Source organism: Capra hircus, chromosome 13 (assembly GCF_001704415.2).
Source record: "Capra hircus breed San Clemente chromosome 13, ASM170441v1, whole genome shotgun sequence".
Classification (NCBI taxonomy): Eukaryota; Metazoa; Chordata; class Mammalia; order Artiodactyla; family Bovidae; genus Capra; species Capra hircus.
The window spans coordinates 78,148,599-78,171,923 of NC_030820.1; the positions used below are offsets into that span (position 1 = coordinate 78,148,599).

The 23,325-nt window shown below is 52.7% G+C and overlaps 1 protein-coding gene across 4 annotated transcripts in view; it reads right to left on the minus strand.

The window, feature by feature from the left end:
* Window positions 1–23,325, minus strand: part of FAM65C (family with sequence similarity 65 member C) — a 73,424-nt gene that overhangs the window by 30,412 nt on the left and 19,687 nt on the right. Inside the window, exon 1 of one of the 4 annotated variants that reach the window (XM_018058026.1) lies at window positions 1,829–2,071. The exons of the other annotated variants lie outside the window; for them this stretch is intronic. The gene's annotated coding sequence lies outside the window, so the exon portion shown is untranslated. Of the gene's footprint in view, window positions 1–1,828; window positions 2,072–23,325 lie in introns of those variants that run through there. 4 annotated transcript variants of the gene reach the window in all.

Below are 23,325 nucleotides of genomic sequence, written 5' to 3' on the forward strand. Positions count from 1 at the left end.
CTGCATGCAGTTCCCTAAACAAATCCACCATCTTCCTGCCCAGCGCTAGGAAAGGAGGGCCGAGGAGGAGATCTAAGGTTCGGTGCAGACCCACACGAGATATCAGCCCCTGGCTGTGGACTAACAGTTCACGGCAGGGCTGTAAGGGCCAATGACCCCACTTTTCCTATGAGGAAAGAGGCTCTAAGAGGTGAAGAGGCTGGCTCAGGTTTCTGCGTTTTCCATGTGAGGACAGAGGATGAGAGGGGTGGATGGCATCACCGACTCAATGGACATGAGTTTGAGCAAGCTCTGGAAGATGGTGATGGACAGGGGAGCCTGGCGTGCTGCAGTCCACGGGGTCACAAAGAGTTGGACACAACTGAGTGACTGAACAGGAAGCGAGGTCTGGCTGCCATGTGGGGGCTGATCCCCTGACTGATACCTCTGCTCTCTGCCTCCAGCCCAGATGTCACCTCCCCCAGGAAGCCTTCCTGGACCTCCCCCCAGTTCCCAACTCCCTCTAATTACGGTGGACTGTGAAAGGTGAGTTTTTTTGTCTCCCTCACTAGACAGTTGCCAGCAGGCAGGGCCAGGGATGTTCCCTGGGGCCTGGAGGATTCACGGCACATCTTTCTGGGACCAGAGGCCACGTGCTTCCCCGACTTCACCAGGCTGTGCAGCTCAAGGTGGAGGCCGTGGAAGAACAGGATAAAGATAAGAATTTCGACTGTGTTTTGGACTCCAGGGAGCAGGGGACAAGCTTCTGCTGTAAGGGCCAGATAGTGAAAGTTCTTGGCTCTGCAGACAGGCCTTGTTGTCTTGTCACGGCTATGCAGCGCTATCGTTTTAGAAAGAAAGCAGTCACTGACAATATGCAAATGAATGAGCCTGGCTAAGTTCCGCCTAAACTTTATTTACAAAAGCAGCAGCTTTTGACAGAGGACCCCTGGCCGGCACTGTGCCTGCTACCTGCTCCAAAAGCTTAAAATCTCATTTCATTCTTTCATCACTATAGGAGACAAGTATCATTATTATCGTTCCCATTTTGCATATAAAGAAACCGAGGCTCAGAGACCAGGGAAAATAACTCATCCAAGGTCACACAGGTCGGAACCTTTAGAGCTGGGTTGAACTTGAACATGACAAGCTTCAAAGCCTGGCTACTTCATGTTAGGCTGCACGTGGTTCTATGGGGTTTGTGCTGACGACACACAACCACCACCCCCTGCCCCTCAACATGCGCCTGAAGCGGGGGAAAGGGGGCCCAGAAGGGAAGCAAGCTCATGATCGAGACCTGCCAGGCTGAGAACCCAGCGCCATCCCCGGTAGGCTTCAGCGGGGTGTGGAGCCCAGGTCCCTTTGGACCAGCGTCGGGTCTCAGCAGCGCCCCCTCCTGACCGGCGCCTGGTAGGGCTGATCCTTGGTCGCGGACCCTTGGGATCGCACCTAGCCGGCTGCAGGACCGCCCCCCTCTGGTGGACTGGCCGTGATCTGGCCGAGCTGAGACCCCTGGGTTCCCAGGAGCCCCCAGTGGGCTCCCGACGGACCCCACCGGATGTCTGTCACCTTTAACCAAGGGTCATCCTTGTAATGATGCTCCATTGTTGACACAACAGCAGAACTGACCACTCAGAACAGAGACCGGCCACCCTGGAGCTCCCTCTCTTCCCCTCAAGACCGTCCCCCTCCTCCGCCCTCTTCCCCCGCCGGCGTGATCCTTCAGCAGCTGGGCTGTGGGCAGGTCGGGTGGCCCCTGGCACTCTGCAGGGTATGAGAAACCAGCCAAGGATCTCGCGGGGGCCCCTGGGCAGAGGAGAGAGACACAGAAGTCATGCAGACACCAAACCTCCGTCGGCAGACAAGACGTGTCCCTCGCTGCCTCTCTGCGGCCCGGCGTCCGAGGCTTGGGGAGCGCGGGGCCGGCGGGGCGGCTGAAGGGGCTCCTCACCCAGCAGCAGCTCCCCAGACACTGAGCCGACGGTCCGGGTCTCTCACCGCCAGGGGCAGCCGGAGGGGGCCGGCCCCTGCCCCCGCTAAATCTGTCCAGTTCAGTGCTGCCCGAAGCTGCCCGCCGGCCGCGGGAACCTGCAATTTCACCTCATTTGGAGGTGATGCTTCTAAATTTAACGGCGTGGGCTCTCGGGACTGGGCAGCGTTTATGCCCGTGTCCCTCACTTAGGGCTCTTTTAGATCCGCTCAAATGCCAGCCAGGGATTAGTTTGCTTATAGGAGTTTCCAAAATAGCCCTTGGTTTAGCAGGAAAGGAAATGGCAAAATAGCCCAGGAAGAGAAGTGTGAGTTTATACCAAAGAGGGAAGGGCTGCCCGGGAACCAGACCGTCTGTGCCGGACACAGTCCAGCTCCCTCGTCTTCTCGATGCCCAGACCCAGCCCAGAGGGGTCAGACAACCTGCCCAGATCACCCTCAGGGGAATGGAAGGGCCAGAAGAGCCAAAACTCCCCCTCCCTGCCCAAACCCGCACCCCATAAAGCCCAATTGCTGACCCCTGCCCAGGACGGGAGCCGCGGAGACCCCCAGGCCCGCCAGCTCGGGCTCCCCCAGTCTCCGCCGTGCCCCTCCAGAGCCAGGTTGCCTGGGACCGGGGAGACATGGCCAGGGAAATAGGAGAACGTGGTTCCAGCTGCACTCGATCTTGAACAAGTTCACTCCTCTCTAAACCTCTGTCTCGCGGTCTGTAACCTGTGAGGACTGGGCAAGGACCGGGGAGGACTGGGCTACAACACAGGCACGCTCTGGGCCAATAAGGGACGCACAGCAGGCCGTGCCTCTCGGAGAGAGGGTCATCTCAGTCTCTAGTCCCCCTTTCATCCCGGCTCCCTGGCTCCCTGACACTTGTCACCCTTCCTGTTCAACAGAGCACAGAGCTGGCCCCAGGCACAGAGCCAGGGGCGGCAGGGGAGGAGCTGGAATGCAGTGGGTTGTTTTGTTTTTGCTGAATTTCATTTAAGGTAACCGTCCATTTAGAGCAGACGTCTTCTGTATGATTTAAAGTGTTTTTTTTTTTAATGCTGTGTTTAAATGAAGAGAGTATGGACGTGAAGGACACTTAGTTTAAAGACAGCAAGTAGAAACCCCTCTTCCCAGCAGGTCACATTCCTGGGTCCTACCACCAGCTCTCAGGGACCACTGTGGAAGGGGCACCTGGAGCCAGGAGGGGACACCCTGGGTGTGTCTCTGCAGACAGACAGCCAGCCTCACAGGGGCAGATCAGCTGACAGTTCCGGCTTCTGCTGTAAGACAAGAGCAAGTAGCTCTTGGGGAGCCCAGCTGGACCTCAGAGTTCACTGTCCCACGGCTGTAGAGCAAACAGAAACTCCCTGACTGCCAGATGGTTCACGACCAGAGGCTGGTGTCACGGAGGCTGCCCCTGCCTCCGTGCATCACGCGGTCCATGGCCCCCTGTGTCCTTCCTGCCCAGGGCAGGCCTGGCGGAGTTCCTGTTCTGCTCCAACTCCAGCCTGTAGCCCATCAAGGACCAGTCACAGGATAGGGCAGGCAGGCCCTCTCATTGGACTTCACAGCACACCTGTGCCCATTTCACAGATGGGAACACTGGGATATGGCTACAAATGGCCAAGTGCAAGACCCAGGGTCAATAACCCATTTGTGTGGCTGTTCAGTTCAGTTCAGTTCAGTTCAGTCGCTCAGTCGTGTCCAACTCTTTGCGACCCCATGAATCGCAGCACGCCAGGCCTCCCTGTCCATCACCATCTCCCGAAGTTCACTCAGACTCACGGCCATCGAGTCTGTGATGCCATCCAGCCATCTCATCCTGGGTTGTCCCCTTCTCCTCCTGCCCCCAATCCCTCCCAGCATCAGAGTCTTTTCCAATGAGTCAACTCTTCACATGAGGTGGCCAAAGTACTGGAGTTTCAGCTTTAGCATCATTCCTTCCAAAGAAATCCCAGGGTTGATCTCCTTCAGAATGGACTGGTTGGATCTCCTTGCAGTCCAAGGGACTCTCAAGAGTCTTCTCCAACACCACAGTTCAAAAGCATCAATTCTTCGGCGCTCAGCCTTCTTCACAGTCCAACTCTCACATCCATACATGACCACAGGAAAAACCACAGCCTTGACTAGATGGAATTTAGTCGGCAAAGTAATGTCTCTGCTTTTGAATATACTATCTAGGTTGGTCATAACTTTTCTTCCAAGGAGTAAGCGTCTTTTAATTTCATGGCTGCAGTCACCATCTGCAGTGATTTTGGAGCCCCCCAAAAATAAAGGCTGTTAGGAATATGATTTTGAGGAAGAATGACATGAGAAAATTTTGAAATAAGATGTAAGCAAATTTTCCTAAAGGAAATCAACCCTGAATATTCATTGGAAGGACTGAAGCTAAAACTCTAATATTTTGGCCACCTGAATTGAAGAGCCAACTCATTGGAAAAGACCCTGATGCTGGGAAAGATTGAAGGCAAGAGGAGAAGGGGGCATCAGAGGACAAGACGGTTGAAAGGTATCATTGACTCAATGGACATTAGTTCGAGCAAACTATGGGAGAGAGTAGAGGACAGAGGAGCCTGGCGTGCTGCAGTCCATGGGCTGCGAAGAGTCGGACTCGACTGAAGCTATCAAACAACAAAAACCAGAGCAAGATGTAAACTACATACAGCATGCTTTACTTGTGAAACAATGAAGTGAAGTGAAGTCACTCAATCGTGTCCAACTCTTTGTGACCCCATGGGCTATAGCCTACCATGCTCCTCTGTCCATGGGATTTTCCAGGCAAGAGCACTGGAGTGGCTTGCCATTTCCTTAACGTAACTGGAAAAAAGTATTAATTTGAAGAAAATCAAGCGGTTGATTAAGCTGCCCTTGGTCAGGCAGTAATCAAGCCGCCAAGCTGACTGTATGTCCGCCAACCTAGAGAACACTGCTTTTCAGGGTGAATCTGGGGTCTAAGGAGAGACTTTCCTCTTTAAAAAAAAAATTTTTTTTTCCAAAGGTCCACAGATATCATCTACACGCCCAGCTAACTCCACTGGGGTTTTACCAGGCAAAGATGACTCATGAATTTCTGTGAAATATACAGAGGGTGTTTTAATTTAAATGGCCCCAGATCACCACTGACACACTCCATCGGCGGGTCAACCAGGGGTCTTCCGGAAGAGCCAGCAAGTCTTAGCGGAAGCAGCCTCCTGAGGTCCATGGAGGGGAGTGTGTGTAGCTGTGGAGGTGGGCAGGGTAGGGGACTCGGGTACCCAGGGAGGAAGGGGTGATGAAGCTGGGCCTCTGGGAACACCACCCCCACCCTGGTCCGCTTAGGATCAGGAATAAAAATGGCGCCAGGCAAAAGGAACTCGGCATCTTGCCACAGCACCCGTCTGAGGTGAGCACTGTGAGCACCCCCATTTTGCAGACTGGGAAACTGAGGCTGGTAAAACTGAAATGGCCTGAACCAACAAGTGGCAGCAGTAGGTCTTCAATAGTTCACCTTGAGGGACTTCCCTGGTGGTCCAGTGGCTAAGACTCCATGCTTCCAATCCCGGGAGCGAGGGTTCAATCCCTGGTCAGGGAACTAAGGTCCTACATGCCCCTTGGCATGGCCAAATTAAAACAAAATTCACTGTAAAATGTTTGCAGGTGGGCGGGCATGGCCCAGCTGTGCGTAGACCTAACCCTCATTCTAGGGGTGAATAGGTATCACGTGGGTGTCAGGTGGAGGGTGCTAATTAGGGTCCCACTCCAGAAGCAGCTATGGGAGGGTCTCTAGCTCAGCGCAGCTGCCCCTGGGGCAGGCTCCTCTTCACTGTGAGCATCATCCCGTATATTTACAGTACCCCCCACCACACGCGCACACACCAGGAGCTCTCCACCCTCCGGCTGCGATAACCAAGATTGTCTGCAGGCACCGCACTGTTCCTTGGGTCGAGTGGGGAACAGCCAGGGTGGAGGCCGCTGCTCAGATCTGCAGGCGAGGCCGGGATTCGCGTGCTGGGGGTCAGGAATGAGTTCTCAGGGGCGAGAGGAGTGGTGGTGGAGATGCGATGTTCTGTGGGCGACACGTGTTGTTCAGGCTTCTTCTCCTGACCTGAAAAGGGAGGGGGACGCTGGGGGGCCTGGCATCCCGACGTCTTCAGAAGGGACCCTGGGCTACCGCCACCCTTCACACTCACGTGCACACGCGTACACACACCCGGGCACAGATGAGAGCCTGGAAGCTCGAGCTCAAGGACTTGAGCTCAGGGTAGAGGTTGGCCTCCTCCTGGAGGTGGGGGGGTGCTGGCTGTGGCATCCGAGCTCTGCAGGAGGCCTCCCTTCACTGTAAACCCCCATCCCTAGCCAGGAGAGACCCAGAGGCTACGCAGCTTTTTAATCCCAAGGAACCTGACTGCTGACGAACGCACACCCTGGTGTGGGCAGCCCAACCCAGGCCGGGTTTGGATTCAAAGCCAGGCGGGCAGAGCTCTGACGGCCACATGGGCCGACCACTCTGCCCTGGATGAAACCAACCGGAATTCTTGGTATCCTGGGGACACAGAGCGTCCCCTCACCAGACAGCCGGACACCAGCGCCCCGGAGTCTCTCTCCAAAACAGCCCAAAGGTCTGGGAAAGAATTCTGTTTCCGGTCTGTGGAAGAACAGTTAGGGCCACGTTCTCCACCAGGGATGGGGTCGCAGGGCACAGGCTCCACAAAAATGCGAGGATTATTTTTAAAATCAGAAGACTGAAAATGAACTTTCAGGTCAAAGAGGATGCTTTACCATATAGTTATAAAATTACATTACTTATATATGTTAATAGGATGTGTTTTATCACATAATACATTCTTTATACCAGTCGTAAAATACTGTACTATTTAATATTTTTTGCTGTGGGGGTGGGGTGGGGATGAAAGCCTTCACGTGGCCATGTCCTCGGCCCCCTCCTAGTCCCTACCTACTCCAGTCTGTCAGCCTGCAGACCAACCCTTCCTCCTCCATCCCAGGGCCCCCTCTCCAGCTCCCTCCCACCAAGCCTTTATTATGCAAATCAGATTCATCCTTCCTGCCCGTCTCCCACTTCCCAGTTTTATCTCCCTCCTCCTTCCTCCCAGTTCCACTGGGCCTGGCCCCCCAAGATGCAAGAGCTGAGACCTTCCACTTGAACCGAATAAGCTCATCTGAAAGCGTGCCCTACTCTCTTGGGACTCCATGGACTGTAACCCACCAGGCTCCTCTGTCCATGGGATTCTCCAGGCAAGAATATTGGAATGGGTTGCCACGCCCTCCTCCAGGGATCTTCCCGACCGGGGTGGGGGGTCAAACCCGCGTTTCCTGCGTCTTCTCCAGTGATGGGCGGATGCTTTACCACTGAGCCACCTGGGAATTTCAGCAAAACGTGGCGCTGGGTGTTTCATCTCATCTGATTCTGGCCTTTGAGTTTGAGGAACGTAAGCACAGGCTGCCAGCCTTCTCTCAACCGAGGTCTTACCTGCCAGGTCTCTAAAATGGGCTGACGCGCCCTTGGACAGAAGTCAGGCATGGACCTGATTCCTAGTGAGAGCGCGCGTATTTCCATTCGGGCCTTGCCCTTAGAGTGTCTCCTGGGACTCACAGACTCTTCTTCCCGTGCACAGTTATCTAGCTTGATCTCCTTGGTTTCCAGGGGCTGTTTATACATCCTGGATGGTGATCTTTTCTTGATTTTCTTCCAGCCCTTCACTTACTTTCTACCTTGTTCTTAACAGGGTGTGCGTGCATGCATGCGTGTGCGTGTGTAACAGAAGCTTCAAATATTTACGTGACTGCCTCTGTGAACATTCCTTCTGTGTTTCCGAGTTAAGAACCTCTGAAATTGTTTCAGAACTGTTGACACCGAAGTCTAGGTCCCCAGGAGAGAGTTTTGTCTTCCTGGCAGCCAGGGTGGAAGACCCCCGGGGCATCTCTTTCCTCCTCCTAGGTCACCGTGCACCCCGCTTCTCAGAAACACCCCGAGTCTGTCCCCTCTTTCCACCCTGGACCCCAGGGACAAGCCCCCATCCCCTCTCTGGTCTCCACTGGTCTCTCCGCCTCCACTCGACTTCTGCCCCACCTGAAAACCAGAGCAAGCCCTTAAAAACGTCTATCAGCTTCTTATACTCCATCGCAAGTTCGGGGCTTCTGGAAACTCTAAGGATTAAAAATGTCACCCCTTACTGCACCCACAAATCCCCAAAGGAGGCGGTGCCTAAGGATGGAACCCAGGCAGGGATGGCAGAGAGCTCCCTGCTGACCACCCAGGAAGTCAAGAGCCCCCTTGGTGTTCAGCCACTCAGTCATGTCTGACTCTTCTAGCCCCATGGACTGTAGCCCACCAGGCTCCTCTGTCCGTGGGATTTCCCAGGCCAGAATACTGGAGTGGGTTGCCATTTCTTCTCCGGGGATCTTCCCAACCCTGGGATTGAACCCAGGTCTCCTGCATTGCAGGCAGATTCTTTACCTTCCGAGAGACCAGGGAAGCCCCAAGAGTCTCCTTCCTGCCTTCCTACCCCTCAAACGTTAATCACAACCGGGTATTCTCATGGTAAAGGCAGGGGTGGGGTGGGGGTGAAGGGGGAGGGGCTGGGAGGGGGCAGGGACTTCAGAGCCTTTACATCACCCATCCTATTCCCACCCTGTGAGGCAGCCCCACCCCACTTAGAGCCGAAGTGCCTGGACCCTGGGCCCCATGATGCTCCTTAGCCCAGGGATGCTGAGTCAGCCTCCTGGAATATCAGAGGCTTCCCCAGCCCGCAGGCCTGGGACTCCTGCACGTGGGCCGGTGGAGCAGGACTGTTTGTTAATAGACGCTGTTAACAGCACGAGAAATGGTCAAGGGGTCAGCCAGAGAGGAGCCATCTGGTTGTCCCAAGGTAAACAATTTACAAGAGAAAAGTCCAGCTAGCCTGTCCTTCTGGTTTTTCTTCCTACAGTGTGGACAGAGACTGTCCCAGGCTTCAGCTCCAATGCCCCCCGGGGGTCGGGGGTGGGGGTAGGCAAGAAGGCAGGAAAAGTCAGATTTTGTTCACACTTTTTCTTGCCCAGTTCTCAGGACTGGGTGACTTCATGCCAGCTGGTTAACCCACATTGCGAGGATTTCCTCCCAAAGGAACAGCCTTATTTTCTAGCACCCAAAGCCTTGAACAGCAAGAATCTTCAGCCTTAAATTTATTTCCTGTTGGAGGAAAACCCCTACTGGTCTCCCCAGGGATTGCAGCCCTGCTCTACCAACCACTACAAATGCCCGTGGGATGTGAGAGAGGGTCTCCATTCTTGCCATTCAGCGTGTGGCCAGTGGATTCCCAAGCATGAAAAATATGCATGTGGTTTAATAGCCTGAAATAAACAAATTGTGCTGAAATCAGAACCCGAAAGTGTTGCAAAACATTCCAGGCAGACACTGGAGTTGAGATTCTACAAGCTGTTTACCAGTTAATTCCTTCTTTGCCAAACATTCTTACTTGGGTCTGTTGGGAGATGATTTTGGTGGGAATGCATCTCCCATTTTGTAATGAAAATCACCAGGGAAAGAGGACTCGATCTGCAGAGGCTCAGATTCCAGAAAATGTGGTCGGAACAGGTAGTTCCCTTAAGGGCAAAGCTAGTACTGAGTTTCACAATAAAGAAAAAGGACAGCTGGGGACTAGGATCTGGAGACTCTGCAATGACCCGTGAGAGCAACATCCACACATTCTCAGGGAGGGTGATGAGTACAAGCCTTGGGGTCAAAAAAACTTGTGTTCAAGTCCAGCCTCTGCCTTCTTCTAACTGCGTGACTTGGACAAGTCACACACTCTGAGCCTCAGTTTCCTCGTCTGTAAAATAGAAACTGTTAAAATTAGTTCCTTTTCTGTACAGTTTCCAGGAGGTGCTTTTTTTTTTTCTTTTTAATTCTCATTAAAAGGAAAAACCAAACCATCATTTATGGCTTTTCCTATGTGCTGCTGAGGTCAGAGACCTGAGGTAGTATCTTAGTTTTCTGTGGCTGCTGTTAACAAAGTACCATTAAAAGAACAGAAATGTGAGACTTGCCGGGTGGCCCAGTGGCTAGGACTCCCCGCTTCTAGTGCAGGGGGCTCCGGTTCGATCCCTGGTTGGGGAACTAAGATCCCACACGCCTTGCAGTGAGGCCAAAAAAAAACCCCAAAACATAAAGTGGCTCTTCCTGTTGTTAAACGACAAGGATAGAATGTATCGTCTCACAGTTCTGGAGGCCGGAGTCCAGTCAAGGCGTCAGCAGGGCCCTGTCCCCTCTAAAGCCTCTAGGAAAGAGTCCTTCCTTGCTGAGTCCAGCATCTGATGGTGGCCGCCAGTCCCCCACCTTCCTTGGTTTTCAGCCGCACCACTTCAGTCCTGCCTCGCAGCGACATGGCCTCTTCTCGGGTGTTCTTTCTTCACAAGCATTTCCCTCTAGTTACATAAGCAAGCACTCCATCACTAGGTCGAGGCCCACCCCAAAGGCCTCACCTGAACTTGATTCGTCCACAAAGACCCTACTTCTTTTCTTCGATTTATTTATTTTTGGCTGCACAGGGTCTTCGTTGCTACATGTCAGCTTCCTCTAGTTGCGGTGAGCGGGGCCTTCTCATCGCAGCAGCTTCTCCTGCTGTGGAGCACCGGCTCTAGGGCTCACGGGCTCAGCTGCTCCGTGGCACATGGGATCTTCCGGGACCAGGAATCGACCCCCTGTCGCCTGCATTGGCAGGAGGATTCCCAACCACTGGACCACCAGGGAAGTCTTGCCAAGACCCTATTTCTGAACAAGGTCACGTTCGCAGGTATGAGGGGGTAGGAATTCGGCATGTATTTTGCAGGGAGAACGCACATTCAATCCATAACAGATCAAAAACACATTGAAAACACGTTGTTTAGCCAGGTGGTGTATTCAGGTTTGGGATATGCTAAGGCAGTGGTACCCCACTCCAGTACTCTTGCCTGGAAAATCCCATGGGCAGAGGAGCCTGGAAGGCTGCAGTCCATGGTGTCGCTGAGGGTCGGACACGACTGAGCGACTTCATTTTCACTTTTCACTTTCATGCATTGGAGAAGAAAATGGCAACCCACTCCAGTGTTCTTGCCTGGAGAATCTCAGGGACGGGGGAGCCTGGTGGGCTGCCGTCTATGGGGCCGCACAGAGTCGGACACGACTGAAGCGATTTAGCAGCAGCAAGCTGGGCTCTGAGCATTGCCGGGGGCGGTGGGAGGAGAGATGCTGATCGTCCGGGTAAGAAATTGACAGCTGGAGCTGGGGAGGCTGTGGGGGAGGGGAGGGCAGCGCGCAGGACAGTCTCCCGGCAGCGGGATTGCAGGGCCGGGATTCCAGACTGGCGAGTGTGCTCCCTCCCGGCTCCCATCACCCCCGATTCTGTGGACTTCCGCTCTTCCCGCCGGCACCCCGGGTTCCCTTTTCCCAGCCCGCGCTGTTGCTCTGCTTTAGCCCCACCACCCCTAAGGAGAGAAGCTCAGGCTAAGCAGACACGGCCTCCCCTGGGAAGGAAACTCAAGCAGAGGGGCCGGAGACAGAATACGCAGGGGTCGTTCACTCGGGCTGCGGAGCGCCCCCAGCTGCGAGGTCTGTCACGAGCTCACGTCGGGTTCCTGAGCCTGTGGTTCAGGCCATTTCCAGGCCTGCTTTTCTGGACATTCAGGGAGCGCCACCCCCCACCCCCCACCCCACCCCTCCACCCCCGCCCCAGATGGCCTTCCAGGAGACCCCCCTCAGCTTAAATTAACCGGATTCTTTTGCACCAGCTCATAACAGAGATGGCCAAAGTCTCTCCCAGCAGACTTGTGTCAGCAAAACTGGGAAAAATGGAAGAGCTGGAGCAGTATCCAGCATGGGATGAAAGGGGACAAGACAGCAATTTTAGAAGAACGGAAGTTTTAAAAAGCAATCTGTGGGCACAAATGTATCTGGAAGAAATGTTAAGACCCTGGAGAATTCTTGTGAATAGTGCGTGAGGGTGGGGGGCAGGGATTGCTCGCTGGGATCTCAGGCTCTGGTTAATATTAAGGGGGAGAGCACCTGGAAGATGTGGGCACCCAGGGCATCCACGAGTCCCGGGCGTGGTGTATGGAGATGAAGGTCATGATGACCGCTCCCTGACACACAGCCCTCTGGACTGCACGGCCCCCTCTTTCGGCCAGAGCATTGCGGCCTGGCGGATGCCCTCCCCCGCCACCGGTCCCTTCCTGCACACTGCTGTTTTGATTCTGCGCCCCCTCAGTCTTGCCTCTCTTTCCTGCCTAATGAGGTGAGCTTCACCCGCCCCAGAGGCAGTTCCTGTAAATGCCACAGCTTGGATGACCCAACGTGGTGAGTGTGCAGGGAAGCGCTCCCCCAGGGCTGGGCTGGCTGGAAACAGATGCTTCTTAGAAAGGACGGTAATGAGGTCTGACGGCAGGCGGGGGAGCTCGGGGGAGCTGTGGGCGCCAAGAGCCCACAGCTGGCTTGGGGTCAGAAGATCTGGGCTCCAGCCCCAGATACGCTAATGAGACGTCCATCTCTCTCCTGGATAAAAGAGGGATAATGCACACACCTCACAGCATCATGTCAGGCTCCAACTGGACGGATGGCAGATGTAGTCAGTCTGAAAACCACGATGCTCTGAGTAACAGGAAGTACCACTGTCCCTGTGGCTATAATTTGGTTATTATTAGAACCTAAGGGGACTTCCCTGGTGGTCCAGTGGTTCAGACCTGGCCTTCCAATGCAGTGGATGTGGGTTCGACCCCAGGTCGAGAAACTAGATCCTACATGCCTTGCGGCCAAAAAACCAAAACATAAAACCAAAGCGATGCTGTAACCAATTTAGCAAAGATTTTAAAAATGGTCCACATCAAAAAATCTTTTTAAAAAAACCCCCAAACCTAAGATCTTCCATGATGGATGATCCCAGGGGACTTTGAGCTTGAATGAAATCCTCTGCCCTTTGAGCGTGGGCAGAACCTGGGAATACCAGGAGACACTACTCCTGTGAGTGTGTCACCGTCTGTGACAAGGCGGGGGGGTTATCCTGGGCAGGCCTGGCCTTCTCAGGGGAGCCCTGAGGCAGGACTGGCCCCTCCAGCCAGAAGAGGTTTAAAGCAAGAGAGGGATTCTGTGTGAGAGAGTCTCTATCGATGGCTTTGAAGATGGGAGGCCATGTGGCAAGGACACCAGAGGCCTCTGGAAGCTGAAAGTGGGCCCGGCTGACAGCGAGGGAGGAAGCAGAACTTTAGCCCTCTGTGCCTCTGCGTGCCTGCTCAGTTGCTCAGTCGTGTCTGACTCTTGGCGACCCCATGGACTGTAGCCCACCAGGCTCCTCTGTCCATGGGATTCTCCAGGCAAGAGTACTGGAGTGGGTTGCCATTCCTTTTTCCAGGGGATTTTCCTGACCCAGAGATCGAATCTGGGTCTCCTGCATTACAGGTGGATTCTTTACCACTGAGCCACTGGGGAAGCCGCTAGTCCTGTGACCACATGGAATTGAATGATGTCAACAAGAACAGTCTTGGAAGCGAATTTGTCCTTAGACCATCCAAACAAGAACTCGGTCTACCCCCACTATCTCTGACACCGACCGCTGTTCTCCAAAGCTGGGAGCCCTGGGGACTGCGCCGTGCTTGCTGGGTTTCTGGCAGTTCGTTCCATGGCAATAGAAACCCGTCTGGCCCCCGTGAAAGTGAGTGTTAGTTGCTCAGTCACGTCCATCTCTTTGCGACCCCATGGACTGAGGCCCCCTTCCCTTGTGAAGGAGGCCTTAAAGCAGAAGGCTCCTACACCGTCTCCCTCCTAGTGTGACCTAGTCAGTAGAGGTGAGGTTAGACTCCTGACTAGACCTCTCACTGGCTGTGTAGGGTGGGCTGCAAGACCTCCCTCAGGGCTCAGGACCTCAGTTTGCTCATCTCTGGAATGGGGATGGAAATTAAATGCAAGTAAAACATCAGCGCTCCCCTGGTGGCTCCACGGGTAAAGAATCCACCTGTGATGCAGGAGACATAGGAGACGCAGGTTCGATCCCTGGGCTGGGAAGATGCCCTGGAGGAAGAAACGGCAACCCACTCCGGTGTTCTTGCCTGGGAACATCCCATGGACAGAGGCCCTAGTGAGCAGGAGCATGTAGCGAATGGAAAGCACCAGAGCGGAGCAGGTCACCAGGACACACAGTAGATGCCCAAGAAACACGAACATTGTACATGTTAGTGACAGACGTCAGCCGGCAGGGACATGCCGTTTTGAAAGCCTTGGCCCACTGTGGCCCATTTTGGCAAAGCAATCAAGGTATTATTTTTTACTCTACCACCACCACCCCCCCACCAAAAGAAATCAGCCAGCCGCTGACAAAGAGCATTGAGTCTGGGGTCGTGAGAGCCCTGCCCCCACACCACGGGCGCAGGAATGAGCCCCAACCAGGTCCTGGGGGTCAGGACTGAGACAGAGGGTGGTAGGTGCCCAGTGTTCTTAGTAGGCTGTAGGCCATGCCTGGAGCTCTGAGCCCCCCTCAGAGCCTGGCACACGCCTGGGAGTGCTGCCCACCTCAAGACCCCCTTCACTCCAGCTTCCCCGAGGGGAGTCTGTGGCCTCTCTCTGGCCCCTTCGGTCTCAGTGAAGCTGAAGTCCAAGGCCCGTGCTTGTGAGGACGCAGCTCACCCTGGGCCCTGGAGGAGAGGTGGGTGCCGTCTCCCAGTTCCGTTCCTGGCACGAGTCCTCACCAGCACCATCACACCCCCCAATTCTCCAGCCTCCAAACCCCAGGGACCCTCTGACGGCCCTTCCAGCTCCTGTGGTCCTCAGAGTGGCCTCGAAGCCCGGCCGCCCCCACCCCAGCCTCCATCAGCCCTCCCTCTTCTGCGCCCACGGACCCCAGTTCCAGCCACACTAGGCTGGGGCTTGGGCGGTGGAGACGGTAAGTTGCCAATTAATCACTGCTGGGGACTTCCTTGGTGGTCCAGTGGTTAAGAATTTGTCTGCCAAGGCAAGGGATGGGGGTTCAATTCCTGGTCCGGGAAGACCCCACGGGCCTCGGGGCAACAAAGCCCAAGGGCCACGATATGCCCAGAGCCTGTGCTCCACAATGAGAGAAGTCACCGCAGCTGAGAGCAGCCCCGACTCGGCACAGCTAGAGGAAGCCTGCGAGCGGCAACGAAGACCCAGCACAGCCAACAAATGAATAAATAAAATTCGAAAAAAAAGGAGGCAGTCAAGAAGGACTGCTAACTTAGCCCCTCCTTCCCACCGTGGCTTTAGATGAAACCAACAATCATAATTTGCCTGCCAGGGCTGCCAGTCGGTCATAGGGAGGTGCCACCTGACATCCACTAGGATGGCCATAATCCAAGAGAGGGACAAGAGCAAGCGTGGAGACCCCGGGGCCCTCAGACACTGCTAGTGGGCACGCAGGGCGGCGCAGCCGCCTAGGAAGACCGCCTGGCAGTTCCCCCCAAAGAGTTAAACACAGGCTTAACATATGACCCAGCAATCCCACTCCCAGATATATCCCCAAAGGAACGAAAACACATCTCCTCACAAAGCCTGTACGCAAATGTTCGCAGCGGCGTTATTCCCAAGAGCCAAGCAGTAAAAACCATCCAAATGCTCATCAACCGATGAAAGATAAACAGAGTGTGGTGCATGGACACAATGGGATATTTTCCAGCCATCTAAAGGAATGCAGCACGGATATATGGTACAACGTAGATGAATCTAGAAAACATGCTGACGAAAAGAAGCCAGATGCAACAGGCAATGCATTATACGATTCCATTTGTACGAAGAGCCCGGAACAGGCAAATCCAGGAGACAGGAACCAGACCAGTGGTTGCCACAGTCGGGACCAGAGGAGAGCGGGCGTGACTGCTCACGTGTCCAGGGTGTCTTCTGGGGACCCTGAAACTGTCCTGCGGGCTTCCCTGGCAGTCTAGCGGTTAAGACTTCACCTTTCCAATGCAGGGAGTGTGGGTTGGATCCCCGGTCAACTCACATGCCTCTTGGGCAAAAAACCAAAACATTATACAGAAGTAAGTGGTAAGAAATTCAATAAAGACTTTAAAAATGGTCTACACCGGGGGGGCGGGGGGGGGAATCTTTGATTAAAAAAACAAACAAACTGTTCTGGTGTTGGATTGTGGCAATGGTTGGGAAGATCCCCCAGGGGTAGGAATGGCAACCCACACCAGTATTCTTGCCTGGGGAATCCCATGGACAGAGGAGCCTGTCGGGTTACAGTCCAGGGGGTCACAAAGAGTGGACACAGTGGTTGGAGGACTTCATGAAAAGGCTAAAAGCCCCTGAATTGTACACTTTAAACGGTGCGCTTTATGGTATGTGAACTATGACTGAATTTTTTTTAAGAGAGATATTTTTTTTTCCTGAGAGCAGCCTGCCATGTGTCACCTTGCCTGGGTGACCTGGTCAAGCCTGCAACTCCCCATCTGTGAAACAGGACTAACCAGCGCTGCCTTGTGGGTCCACTGACATCACAGAAGGAAAGGCAGGCAAGCTGTGCTCAAGATGAATGGAACTCCCGTTAGGATGAGTCCTGGGACAAGCGCAAACTTGGGGTGGTTTCCCGAGGGGCCGTCTCCCCCAGCAACGCGGCCCCCTGACACACTTGCTGCCTGGTGGCTGTCCCCACCTTTCCACCCCCGCTGCCTGGCTCCCCTGTTCCCTCTGCCTGGAATGTCCTGCTCGGCCACGCTCGGCAGGTCCAGACTCGCCCCTGCCGTCAGCGGTGCCCCCACCAGAAGCCTCCCCTCCGACCAGATCCCCCTGACCCATCAGAGCCTCGGAAAACGCCGCCCCCTTCCGGAAGCCCTTAAAGGGAGCCGATGAGCGCAGACTGTCACACGGATGAGCTTTCATCTGGGCAACTCTAGGTGAAGGGTCACGTCTGATTTTCGCATATCCCAAATTTCATTCATTGATCACCTTTACAATTTCCCCCATGTTTGAGGACCACCTGTATTTCAAGTTCCTTAATACTTTTTCAAATCAACTCCCTTTTCAAAAACTAGAAAAAATTATAAAGATGCTTTTCATAACTGTAAGTGAAGAGCTACTGTCGTTTGCCATCAATAGATATAAACAGTAACTGCGAAATAGTCACACTGAACACAACGTCAAGTTCAAGCGCTGGTAGGCGCTCTTGCCTACCAAGCCTCTGAGCTTTCAAGGGGAAGCGGGGAAGATTTCAGGGTCTTAGGGAGGCATTAAAGACATACTGACGATAAGCAGAGACGTTCTGATTGGCATCATCAGAGCTGAAAGGTGCTTGAAAAGGGACTAAGGCATGATCCATGAGTCACTGTTACTGAATTTCTGTGCCTCTTGAACCATCTCCCCTCATCTCCTGCAAGCTGTTACTGAACATCTCCTTTCCTGGCCCTTCATCTAAGTGGGACCACCCCTGCCCCCCTTTTCCCAACCACCCATCCCAGCTTTACTTTATCTCCTTAGCATTTAGTACCATCTGATATTCCTCCAGACTACATCTTCCTTCTCTGTCTGTCACCCCAGCTAGAATCCAGGCCCTAAGAAGCAGTTTCCTGCTAACAGCCCAGCCTCCCCAGAAGGTACCTGGCTCCTAGGAGGCTTCAGTCAGAATCTGCCAGATGGATGGATCTGGTATCTCCAGTGGCTTTGTACTGTCTTAACACTAGCTTTGTATCAAATCTTACACACAGGAGATGGCCCAGTAAACAATTGTTGAGTGAGCCAGTGAATGAATGAATTCATCAATCGACACATTTTTGCCTGGAGAGTGGAGCTCTCAGTTTTTGATATAATCCAGACTTCCTTGTGTGTATATGTTTTCAAAGTCCCTGATTCTAAATTCTTCCTGCAGATTGTCTCCAGGACTCAAGGAATGGGGCGGCTTTGCCAAGAACAGAATTTGAATTTTCAGGCCTCTCATTTAGATTAAATAGAGATGGTTTACCGGGAAAAGAAAGTTGGGGACCCCAAGAAGTTGCAGGGAGATCTGGAGAGCCTTCCCCAGAGCCAAAGCCCTCCGTGCCCCTCTGCCCAGTGCCCCTGGCAACCTGCCGAGCTGGAGAAGCCAGCCAGCCATTCAGGCACGCTGCAGTTACGAAGTGATCCTAAGTACATCAAGATGGGTGCATTGACGCGAGCCACTTGGAGAGGATCTGGAATGAATTGGGGGGTTGTTAAGATTACCGATTTAAGCCTCTCCTCACAGGAAAAATATTTATTTCACTGAGCTCTGCTTTTTGGAAGCTGCGCCTGTAACAGTCTGCATCGATCTAGCAGAGTTTTGGCTACTGCTGGGTTTTGTCTCCTCTTCTGGTGTGTGTGTGTGTGTGTGTGTGTGCGTGTGTGTGTGTGTGCGCGCGCGCGTGTGTGTGTGTGCGTGTGTGTGTGTGTGTGTCCATGATTATTAAGCAATCAGCCAGAATGCACAGCCAGGACACTCTGCTCTACTTTAACCAGAAAAAAAAAAAAAAAATGGACACAAACTGAGTTCGTGGCAGGAGACACAAGACCTGGAGGTTTTATCTTCAAAGATGCCTGCTTGCAACAGGCAACTGCCTGTTTCTTTTCCTGTTTATCTGATATGCGCTCTCCCCACCCCCGGCTTTGGAGAGAAAAATACAGACAAGCATAGGGAAGAAAATAAAATTAACTCCCTCCTGCTCTTCCAAGGAGCACGATTATTTTCTAGAGCACTGTGTTCTTCCCACTCCTTTTCTACTCTTTGGAGCTCAGGGGCCTGGGTTAGAATCTCAGATCTGCCACTTTCTGGCTGTGTGACACTGAAAGTCGCCACTTGGATCCTCTGCTTCCTCATTTGTAAAATGGAGTAATAATAGTACCCACCTCTTCGGGTTGTTGGGAGGAGTAAGCAAGAAAGAACTTGGCAGAGTTTCTGGCACAGAGTAAACGCTCAATAAATGTTGCATATTTTTATAGGATCAATATAGTCAATATTTACACCTTCTTTTGCATGAAAGGCTGAAGCACGTACAGTTTCCCATTTCACTATTCTCATCAGCGTTTTTACTGACGACAAAATAGTCCATCACAGGACTCGTGGTTCAGTTGTGTGTGACTCCTTTGCAACCCCTATGAAGTGTAGCCCGCCAGGCTCCTCTGTCCATGGGATTTCCTAGGCAAGAATAACTGGAATGGGTTGCCATTTCTTCCTCCAGGCCCTGACAGGACTACACCAGCCTTATTTTGATGGCTCAGAGGTTAAAGCGTCTGCCCGCAATGCGGGAGACCCGGGTTCGATCCCTGGGTTGGGAAGATTCCCCTGGAGAAGGAAATGGCAACCCACTCCAGTATTCTTGCCTGGAGAATTCCATGGACAGAGAAGCCTGGCGGGCTACAGTCTATGGGGTCGCAAAGAGTCGGACACGACTGAGTGACTTCACTTCACTTCAATGGATAGAAATAGAGGATGCCTCCACAATATTACAAAGATAGCTGTAACAGACTTCTCCAAATATTGGTGTGCAATTGATGTTCTTTAGGATGAGTTCTCAGAAGTGGAATTATTGAGTCAAATGGTATGAACACTTCCAAGAATCTCAATACATCATATTTAGCATTACAAGTCATTTCCAGAAAGATTACCCACGGATGTCTATGAGAGAATCCATCTCACCATGTTGCAACTGCATTATTTTTTCACTGTTGCTAAGATGACAGGGGAAAATGTCATCTCATTCTTTCATTTGCATTTTTTAATTTTTTACCAACTATTTTTCTAATACTGATTTTTAAAAATCAGCTACAATATGTTGAGTGCTTACTATACACCAAACATGGGCTAAGGGCTCTTTTTAAATTATCCCAGTCACACTCTGGGTAAGAAGTGGAAACAGGCTTGATCAGATGTTTATACACCTGTGTTCACAGCAGCATTTATTCACAATCCCCAAAAGGTAGAAGCAACTCCAGTGTCTACTGACAGATAAATGGATAAACAAAATGCTGCCTATTCAAACAACAGAATATTCTTCAGCTTTAAAAATGTAAGAAATTCTGACACACGCTACAGGATGGGTGAACACTGAAGACATTGCGCTGAGTGAAATAAACCAGCCAAAAAGGACAAGTCTGGTTTGATTCCACTTACACGAGGTTCCTAAAGTAATCGGATTCACAGAGACAGAAGTGAGAATGGTGGTTACCAAGGGCTGGGGGAGAGGGGATGAGGAGCTATTGTTTAATGGGTGCAGGGTTTCAGGGGGCGAAGATGAAACGATTCTGAAGATGAACGGCCGTGATGACTGCACAATGGTGTGAATGTATGTGATCCCACAGAACTGTGCACTTAAATATGATCAAAATGGTAACTTTAGTGTGATACATATTTTAGCACACAAAAATGGCTTAATCAATTCTCATAACAACCAGCGTGCTGTGCTGAGCTGCTCAGTCGTGTCTGACTCTGCAACTCCATGAACTGTAGCCCACCTCTATCCACGGGGATTCTCCAGGCAAGAATACTAGCGTGGGTTGCCATGCCCTCCTCCAGGGGATCTTCCTGACCCAGGGATCAAACCTGGGTCTCCTGCATTGCAGGCAGATTCTTTACCATCTGAGCCACCAGGGAAGCCCAAGAATACTGGGGTGGGTAGCCTATCCCTTCTCCAGGGGATCTCCCTGACCCAAGAATCAAACAGCGGTCTCTTGCATTGCAGGCAGATTCTTTACCAGCTGAGCTACCAGGGAAGCCCCATACCCGATGAGGTAGATGCTATTATTACCTCCCCTCTTCTTTAAAAATGACGAGGGCTTTCCCTGGTGGTCCAGTAATTAAGACTTCACCTTCCAATGCAGGGGATGTGGGTTTGATCCCAGGTCGGGGAGCTGAGATCTCACGTGTCTTGTGGTCAAAACAAAAAAACAAACAAACATAAAACAGAAGCCATACTGTAACAAATTCAATAAAGAGTTGAAAAAAAAAAAAAAAGATGAAACTAAGGCCCAGATGATACAACACATTCCCAGAGTAACAGAGCCCGTGCAGTAGTAGAGACAGGCATTTTGGACGCCAGGTCATGCCCTTAAAGACCTCGTTATCCTGCAAGAATAGATGCAGAGTCAGAGGTGAAAAGTCAACCAAACTCAAGGTAGCAGGTGTGTTAGCAGGCAGCCAGGGCCAGACAGAGCTGCTGGTCCTCAGGGATCAGAGGTCAATTCTAAATTTATTCTCTGACCTTCTTGTGGCTTCTAAATTTGACCAAACAAGTTCTTCCAGTCCAATTGATGACGTAGGTGCTTTGTTTTGAAGATCAAACCTTTTTCCTGGTATGAAAGTAAGAAAATAAGGCAGAGTTTGTTTGACGAGGCAGCCAGGCTGCCTGTCAAAAGCCACCTAAGGATAACCCTGGGCTTGTTCACAGTGGACACACGCAGTTGCTGATCAGCTTCTCAGGAACAGTGATCAACACCATCTCCTGAACTATGTCTGAATTTCTTCTCCTGAATGAACCAGAAACAGAGCCTAGAGAAATAGCTATATGCAAAAAAAAAAAAAAAAAAGTAACCAGAACCAATCTTAAAATTTCCCTAAAATTATTAATTAGAACAAATGAGGACTCTTCAGATAGTCCTCAGGCCAGGGAGGACTTGCAGAGTCCCTGGGGACTCGTGGCACTCAGCCTGTGGATCCCCGCTTCTCTGGGAAGGTATCAGGGTGACTGACTGGTCCGTGACCACTTCTCAGACATCCTGCCTCCACTGGGTGGGAGCAAGCACGTGACCTTTGTGGTCTGGCCGCTCGTGACTGAACCCAGGAGAGACCATCCACTCACTGGCCAGAAACACACAACTTCTGGTGCTTGACCTGAGAGAATGAGTCTAAACATCTGATTCCCTCCCTCAGGAATATAAATGAAGAGACGCAGAAGGACACTGTGGTTGTTTTAGGTCCTTGTCATGCACGTTTGAAGTTGGAACAGCCATTCTGGGAACACATGCAAACGGATGTCCATGGAAGAGGGACAGGGCTGTCTGAATCCCCATGATAGTGCTGAGTGGTTGGATCAGACCTCACCTGAAACCCACCCTACCGCTGGACATTTCCATTACCTGAATCAACAAAGCTTTCTTCAAATTGGTTTTACGGGGTTTTCTAGGATTTGGTGTGTGTTTGTTAGTTTTGTATAATCAAAAAGAACACCTCTGTAACCTTCCAAGGCATCCTCCTTTTACCTGGAATTGTTAGAGCAGATTTATGACCCCCTGAACCCTAACACACCACGCCAAAGTGGGGAGAAGCCCTTTGAGAGAGTCAGGATTCAAAGCCCTGTCCTTGCATGTCCCAAAGGACAAGCTCCCTTGCTCTGTGCTGAAGCACTTGGAGGAGGCAGCAGGAGGTTGGGGCTTTGCTGCAGAAACACGCTGTCCTCACCGCGACCCCTTCTCAGCCTCAGCACTGTTGTTATCAGCGTCGCTCTGGAGGTCCTGGACAAAGGGTGAAGCCAGGAAAGGGCAGGTCAGGGGCCTGGGAGAGAAGGGGCAGAAATACGCCTTCCGTTTCCCTAGGGCCCCCGCAGCACAGCTGCTGTCCACAGGGAGTCTCGTGGACCACGGGACGATCGCAGGCACTCTGCGGGCCGCGCCCCAGCGCTCGGCGGGCACTCCTGGGGGTGAATCCAGTCTCATCAGCGGTCCATGTAGTTCTGGGACGCGAACCTGCATCTCGTGGGCTCCAGGAGTGGAGTCTTTTCCAAAAAAGCTGCGGCGAGGCCTTGCTGACAGCGGGCCTTTGGCTGTAGCCACATCTACCCTCACACTTCCCTTCCGGCTGCTTCCGCCATCAGCAGCCCCTCCAGAGGCTCCGAGGGCCTGACTGCTCATGAGCAGAGGACCGGCCGCAAACTCGACTCTCCAGACCCACCGGAGGCGCGGGCGTCTCCAGCCTACCTGCGAGCCTCTGCTTTTGTCATCAGTCAGGCTGCCTTGATTAGGGCCGGGCCCCCCTGAGGACGGGGAGAGCCAAAGCGTATTAGAAGTGAATTTCCGAAGGAAATCAAGAAGCCGAAATAATTGGCCACATCTGTGAAATCGGGCGCTTGTTAAGCGCCAGGTCCCGGGCCTGGGTTTGAGCCCAGGCGGTGGACGTCACGGGCGCTGCCGTCATCACGCCCGCCCCACACGGCACTCTTGGGTGTCTCTCCGTCCAGGGCACCCCCAGCAGCCTCCTCTTGGATGCGCCAGCACCGCCCGCCACGGTTTGGTCCCTATCATTTCTCGCGGGTCTCCAAGGGAGTCAGCTGAACTGGGACCCCGATACGGTCCTGGCCCCTAGGCTCGCCGCTGTGCAACTTGGGGGAAGTCAGTTGGCCTTCTTGAACCTCCGTTCTCTCACCTGTACAATGGGCGGGGAGGGGGACTTGTTCTAGACCAGAAACTTTCAAACTGAT